Source organism: Ammospiza caudacuta, chromosome 1, assembly GCF_027887145.1.
Source record: "Ammospiza caudacuta isolate bAmmCau1 chromosome 1, bAmmCau1.pri, whole genome shotgun sequence".
Taxonomy (NCBI): Eukaryota; Metazoa; Chordata; class Aves; order Passeriformes; family Passerellidae; genus Ammospiza; species Ammospiza caudacuta.
Genome location: NC_080593.1, coordinates 141,510,640 through 141,517,941, shown reverse-complemented (window position 1 = coordinate 141,517,941; position 7,302 = coordinate 141,510,640). Strand labels below are relative to the sequence as shown.

At 35.2% G+C, this 7,302-nt stretch overlaps 1 long non-coding RNA gene across 1 annotated transcript; it reads left to right on the top strand.

The window, feature by feature from the left end:
- Window positions 1–257: 257 nt before the first annotated feature.
- On the top strand, window positions 258–7,082 carry LOC131564792 (uncharacterized). The gene is made up of 3 exons (XR_009275406.1): window positions 258–446; window positions 3,071–3,114; window positions 3,868–7,082. It is a non-coding gene; the product is annotated as an uncharacterized LOC131564792 (long non-coding RNA).
- The last annotated feature ends 220 nt before the right edge of the window (window positions 7,083–7,302 follow it).

Genomic DNA, 7,302 nt, shown 5'->3' with positions numbered 1-7,302 from the left:
AAAACAGTTTCTGGGTTGTTAGAACAGGGGTGTGGGAGAATGGATTTCAAGAGAAAAGAGCTAGAGCTGCAGGCAATCTCACCCCTGATGGGCTGCAGATGTACTAATTACCAAAAGGTGGAAACAGCCTTGCCCTTAACAGGTCACAGCTATATGTCCAATAAGGATGTGTGTTATAAGAGAGTGGGTTGGCCAGTCATGCAGGAGGAGGTGATGTGGAAGATGAGGACTGTGGGGAGTTTGCAGAGAGAAGTATGATAGTTTTACTGTAGTATAGAAAAGGGCTGGTGCTTGTGTCCATCTTTGGTGTAAATCATTTGAGCCCCCTGTCAATTAGGGGAAAGGTATGAGAGGTTTTCAAATAATAAGGGACTGATGCTTGTGTCAGTCATGAGTCCACTGTCATTTAGAGCCCTGTGTGAGCAGCAAGCACTGACAATACTGGGGTAAGTACAAAATGTGTTTGTAAGTTTTTGGCCTTCTAAAGCTAGAAAAAATGAAGTGCCTCATTTTAATTTTTTTTTTTTTTTGACCATGAAGTTGACTATTGAAGATGCTTTTATCAGCCCTGTGATGAAGTTCTCATGTTTTCCTTGTACCTGCTGATACATCAGATCCCTGCCTGGTTACCCACACAGAGTCATTAGAGGAGCAGGTGTAGTAACTAAAGAGAATGACTTTGTAAAGGGAAAGGTGGCTGGAAGCTTTGGGAAGTGTACCTGGGGCTACCAGTGGTGATCACAGAGCTGTGAGACAGCTTAGCATATGAAATGTAAATTAATTAGTTTTTCTCTAGTCATGAACAAAACCAATCAAAGCAGTGGGTTTTCATCTTACCAGAGCTAAGAGGAAAGCTTGTCAGCTTTGATTTTAATGTGAAATAGATTTAATGCAGATTTGCATCTATAAAAACAGCTGTGGGTTTTCTTCCCAGCGCCAGTCCAACCTCTGCCCTTTGGAGAATCATGGCCAGAGGCTTATCTTCCTTAAAAGTAAATTCTTTGTGCTTTTAATTATGAAGCAATATGGCTCTAGAGGTTTGAGTAGATAACAAAGTGGGGTTAAATGTAGAGCTAAGCATTCCTTGGAAAGGAAAGGTGAATGCATTGCCTTAAAACCTATCCCTGTCTTGAGAAAACACGAGCTGGATTGTTTTTGGGGCAAACTGAGTACCCTGCAGAGTGTTCACCTTTAAGCGTCAGCCATAAAAGGAGCTGCAAAGCTGATGTGTCCCAACAACGGAGGGTGGCACCTTTTAGTCTTTGCAGCTCAGGAGGGTCAGCTGAGGCTCTGCAATTGAGTAAAATGGATCTTCTAGGCTCTGAGTGATATTTAAATGCCAGATGACTGCAAGAGGCCCACTGGTGCATGCGTGCAGAAGCCTTCTGGATGTTTCCTCTTCTTTAAGGGCTGCTGCTTGGTATCACACACTCAAAATGTATGTTTTCAAATAAAACTCTATTGATTGATGTCCGCTTAGTAGGCGTGATATAATTTAAGAGCAACATCCAAAGAATTGATAAGCAAAGGAAAACAATCTTTAATACTTTATTTCCATGTAACCAGTGAGATAATTGCCCGAAGTACAGAAGGCAATGACTTCTATCACTGACCATTTTTGAGGCTGCTTAAAGAGCCGGGACAGTATTAATCAGCCATAGCTTGGGGGAAGAATTGGCAAGTGAATTATTAGTCTTTTATTTCCTGGGTAAGCAGGAAGACAATTCTTAGTTTAAGGAGATCAATATTGATAAATGCTGAATTTGTGCTGAAGTTGTTTCAAAGCATGGGAGATTAAAGACAAGATAAAATATAGTCATTAAAAATATATATCGAATCATATGAAACACTGAAATAGAAAACAGAACAATATACTAAATTCAGGACAAGTAGGTCATTATCCCTTTGAAATATAGGGGTTTATTTGTTTTTTCTTCCCATTATTACATTCTCAGTGGTTTAGCTTTCTTCAAAGGCTAATGTGTATAATATTTTAGTTTTGAAAATAAAATAGCTTTTAATCTCCTATTTGCAAATAGGGTTTATAAAATATAGAATGGAAAAAATCAATGCTTCTTAATCATTCCTGTAAATGATTTGGATTTATTTTGTTCTGAGATTTGTTTATATAGACAGTAGGTTTTGTAGAAAGAACTAAGTCTACATTTTAAATGTTTCAAACTTCATGGCTTATATTTCTGGACCCACTAAATTCTGGTTGTATTTAAGCTCAAGTTTCTTAATTTTTTTTTTAATGGGCCTCATCTAAGCCTAGTAGAATTAAATGCCTAATAAAATGACTACATATCTCTATCAATAACTAAAATAAATTGATTCTGTGTTCAATATATAGTATTAATTGAAAAGGCATGTGATTTTTATTAACTTTGTTTACATTCCTGCCTAATGAAATTATGAAATTTGGGTAAAATTACAATGGGAAAACCAACACTTACTTTGTAATTATCTAGGCAATTCCTACATTGACTGGTAATAAAACTGATGAGAACTAATACTGATAGAAAAGCACATTTAAATGATGCTACAGTCCCAAAATTCTCCATTTTTGTAGGAATTTGAATTTTCAATTTTAGATTGAGCTGCTATCCAGTTTGGGGACATTATAAAATGCATCTTTGTGGACTATGAAACAGTTTTGGTGGTTTTGGGATAGAGAGAGCAACAGATAGAAGATACTGATTGCTTCTTCAGTAGCCCTGTTTTGTGGCACAGCAGAAGCCAATATAGAAGCTCTGTTTTAATGATGGGCTTGAAACTTATGCAGTAACATGAACAATAGCTTTCAGAAATAAGCTTAGATAACCTAAATGGAAGCACTGGAAAAGGTATATTTTGACAAGGTACATGATAAAGAGTGTTGAAATTAAAATGAGAGACAAGGTTCAATAGCTATTGAATATGCAATCATTGGTCTTCAATTAATTTTAGAAACTTCAGCTACAACAAAGGAATAAAAATCTAGATAAAAACCTGTATTAATCATAAAATATATTTTTATTGTACTAGAAATTTAAAATAATTAAATTGGAATTTAATTATTACCCTACAGCATAATGAAAGACCAGAAAATCTGTGTACAGCATCATTACAAAGGTAATTGTGAGGAAACCGCATGTTTAATAACTATTGTATCTAGCTGAAAAATCGGATTCATTATATACATGATTTTTTTTGCTGCAGGGAGGTCAGAATTCACTTATGATACAGTGATATTGCCCCGAAGGGACATACTACAAGTGTCTCTTGGTAGAGAATCACATTAAATAGCTGTGAACTAAAAGTTGTGTAGAAAACATTAAAATGTTATCCCACATTAAGCAGCTCTCAAGATGAGACTTCTATCTGAATATGTAATGATTACTGAAAACAAACACTTGTCTCCTCTCTTCCTCCTAGGAGGAGATTGACCAGAAGAGCCCAATATTATTATTTGGAATCTGTCTTTTTAATTTTTTTCCTTCACCCCCCAGGGGAAGAGCTTTTCTGGGACTTGATAAATAACATGTATTATTGTTTTTGCTTTGAAGTCACTCCAAAAATGTAGTAAAGAGTTACAAATTTACCAAACTGAAACATTTTATATCTGATAGGTCTTACTGTAGAGATTAATGGATGGGTAATTTGTCTACTCATGCATGACTTAATTCAATGATCAAAAGCAGACTACATAAAGCAAAATGTTGAGTAAGCTGGCTTGGCAAAAGACCTTTTTTCTCACCTTGATTTTTCAGTTCTTGACTTGGCTGCATTATGTCTGGAGCAATGCATCTCTACTGCGTTGCTGTACAGCGAAAAACATCTTGTTACTGGCTGCAAGTTACTCATCTGAACTTCTCTCATTTTCAGGGTTTTGGAAGGTTTATGAGGACAGCAGATTGTTCATTCAATGTATGGCAACATCATCTAAGACGGTCTTGCTTTTTTACATGATCACACAACTTGAAACTGCATCACTCATGGATATAAGCTTCCATTCTTGCTCTGAAATATGGTCCTTCATGATGACAAGGCAGCATTTTGGTGGGACAATAAAAAGGACTTTCACTGATGTCTAATTTTTATATTCTATAGGGAATTACTCTCCTTTGATTTTCATGTTAATTATTATCTATATGTCACCTTTGTTTTTACAGGAAGGAGGAATTTAAAGTCGGATAGTATGGCTCATGACCTTTAAATGTTTCAGCTAACTGCTGTACAAGTACTAGAGAATTTTCTCACAATGATTTTCCAAGAAAGATATTTAAATACAATTAGATGTAACAAGGCATTTACTAATTGAAAAAACAATGTTCTAAATCATGATGAGCTCTATCTGCATATATTAGAAATATTTTCATTTAGAACCACAGGTTAAAAAACAGAGGAATAAAAAAATTTCATTATATGCATGTCATTGGAAGCAATTTTACATAGTCCTGCAGCTGATGGAGGATGAAATCTACATGTAGTTGTCAAAAGTATATAATCTTTTTCTACTATGTATAATTGTGTTTATTTTCAATTTACATTAACAGGCTGAAGATAACTTGATGGAATGCTTCGAATACTACAGTAGTTTAATCAGCGCCATATTTAATAAATATAGTTTAGCAATTTGTAGCATGTGAATTTAAAAGGACTTTTGCTCTGTAGAACACATGGACTTAGCCTTCACAGTCATTAATATATCTGGAACATTCATCTTCTGAAGACAGTCTATAAAAGAAAAATGAAAAATAGTTTTTCATTTTAGTACTCTGTCAATCTCCCCTTTTCAAATTAATAGCCTTTTTGCCAGCTTTGAAGATGAAGTGGTTTATTTCTGATTTTCTTCTTGATATGCTTTTAGTAAAATTGTATTATAATTGTTCTCTTTTCAAAGGTATCAAGTTTTTCCTAAAAAAGTAGAACTTAGACCTGAGCTTATTTGTATTTATATGACTTAGTCTCTAACCTTAAACAAATAATGTATGCGGAGAGGCCTCTTCTCAGATGTGTTCTTTTTATAGCTGCCTGAAGATCTGTTGCATTGTGTAGTATTTTGAAGAGTTGCCTGAATGGAAGGGCCTCCACTGTTTTGGCCCTGCAAGTCTTTTTACCAACCGATGTGATTTTCTTGGGATATTTTTAAGGACAGTACTGACATCAATATGTGGGACATCTGCTATCCATATGTTCATAAAGCCACCAGACCTGCAGTAAGGCTCCAAAGAATGCTGGCATAGTGGTTAATTAATTAATGAAATAAGCATCCCTCACACTGCTCTTTCATATCCTTCCAATGTACGTGCTAAACTATTAAACTTTGTGATCCTTCAAGATAGAATATCCTTGAACATCTCACAGATGTGAGGTTCCATCTCAGCTGTCTGCACACTTGTATCTCCTGCAGATTGTATTTGATCACAGATCTTAGGGCACGTAGAGGATGTCCCTGTATGGATCTTGCTGGACACATCTTGGATACCATCAATTCAGATTATTTTCCAGTCAGTATTCTTGTTTCAATTTTGCTATTTTGCCAAGTAACATTGTTTGTAGTAATACTACCCACACTAGACAATGATTTTTTTTTTCTGTTTGAAAGATGTTTTAGATGACAGCGGACTCCTGTAATGGCATCTGCATTGTTTGTCCCTTGATTCTTACACAGAGGCTTTCAACTGTGCCATTGCCAATTGTAAACCCCATACATTTGAACCTTCTATTATGTACAAAGGCAACCCCCAGCCTCTTCTGCCCTGCCTGTCCCTCCTGAAGAGCCTGTAACCATCCAGCAGGGCACTCCAGGATTCATCCCACCATTTTTCACTTTTGTCAATGACCTCGAATCTCTGGGACTTGGCCAAAGCTTTGGGCTGTCTTTGTTCCTCGTGTGCCTTAGTAGGGAAAGATTTTGGGTGGGGTACATTGTAGCCAACACCTCCTGAAGCATATTGAGGGACCCCATTAGTGTGTGTGTTTATAAAAAACTTTTTCAATTATTGAGGAAAATACAAAAAGAGGGACTTTTATGATACAGGTAGATGTAAACAAATTATGTGCCTTCAAGTCTACCAGTTGCTCAAATGAAGGAAAATTGCTGAAATATCTTCATGCTTCAGAAGAAATTTAATGGACATATAAAAGTCCTTCTAAATTTTCAGTACAGAAGTTACAGCTGTCTTGGGCCACTAGTAAGTTTTGTAACTTCCTTTCACAATTTGCATAAACTTTTTGTAATAAATACATATATGTGTCCTGTAAATCCACTGCCTGTATCATGCTTGGTTTGTTGGCCTTTCCTGTTAGGTTTTGTTCTCCCAGCTTTCAAGGGAGAAAAATATTTTTGATGTACTCTGCAAATAACATGTAGTTTGAGGAAAATACATTATGCCTATTTTTTGAAATTTATCCTGATCATTCTCAAGATGAATTTATTTATAGAGCTTATTAGGTTATTTTATCTCTATAACTGCATTCATTAGAATTAGCCTACTGAAAAATATTAAAATCAGCAATGAAAATAAGTCCCTAAATGAGCATAAACCCAAGACATAATCAATGTCTTCTTTAATATTTCAGGTTAGATTTTTAACCCATCTCTTTAAAAAGAAGTGTGAATTATTTTAAGTTGCTGCAAAGAAATATGTAACAGGGCATGTTATTAATTTGTTGATTTATTTTTAATGCTTCTTGAGAACCATTGAACTTCATAATGAAACTTCAAATAACATCTTAGAGGTTCCACTGATAAGTAGCCAGCCTATTTTAATACTTTTTCTTGATAAAACTGTAAAACATGTTCAAAGTGTATTTTATTAAATTGAAAATCTGTCTTAGACAGATGCTAGATTTAATTAGTACATTGAAGACTGAGTTTTAAAAAATCTTTTATTCTAAAGTAGGGGTGGTAAAATAAGTCTGAAAGTACCTAAGATGTTGGGAGGCTGGAAGTCATTGGAAAGCTGGTTCTGTCATTAAACTCATGGATAAATCCACTGTTATTTCTACATTTTCCTCTGATAAACAGTGTGAATTTCAGGACCTTCAGGTTAAATTGGTTTTACAGAGATGTCAAGTTTTCTCTTACAGTAAACACTGAGAATCTGATGTAAGAAACCATGAAACAATAGCCAGGAATAGGAATAAATAAAACAGCACTGTGTATTTCCTGCTTCATTTATTTCTCCCCTTTTCCTGCAAGCTGTTTACCTCATCTGTGTTGAAATAATTATTTATTTATTTCTCTGGTTCTTTTCCTGATACCAAACACTGAATTTGGGTTAGTTTTGTATGGTCACTAGCAACAACCAAGAG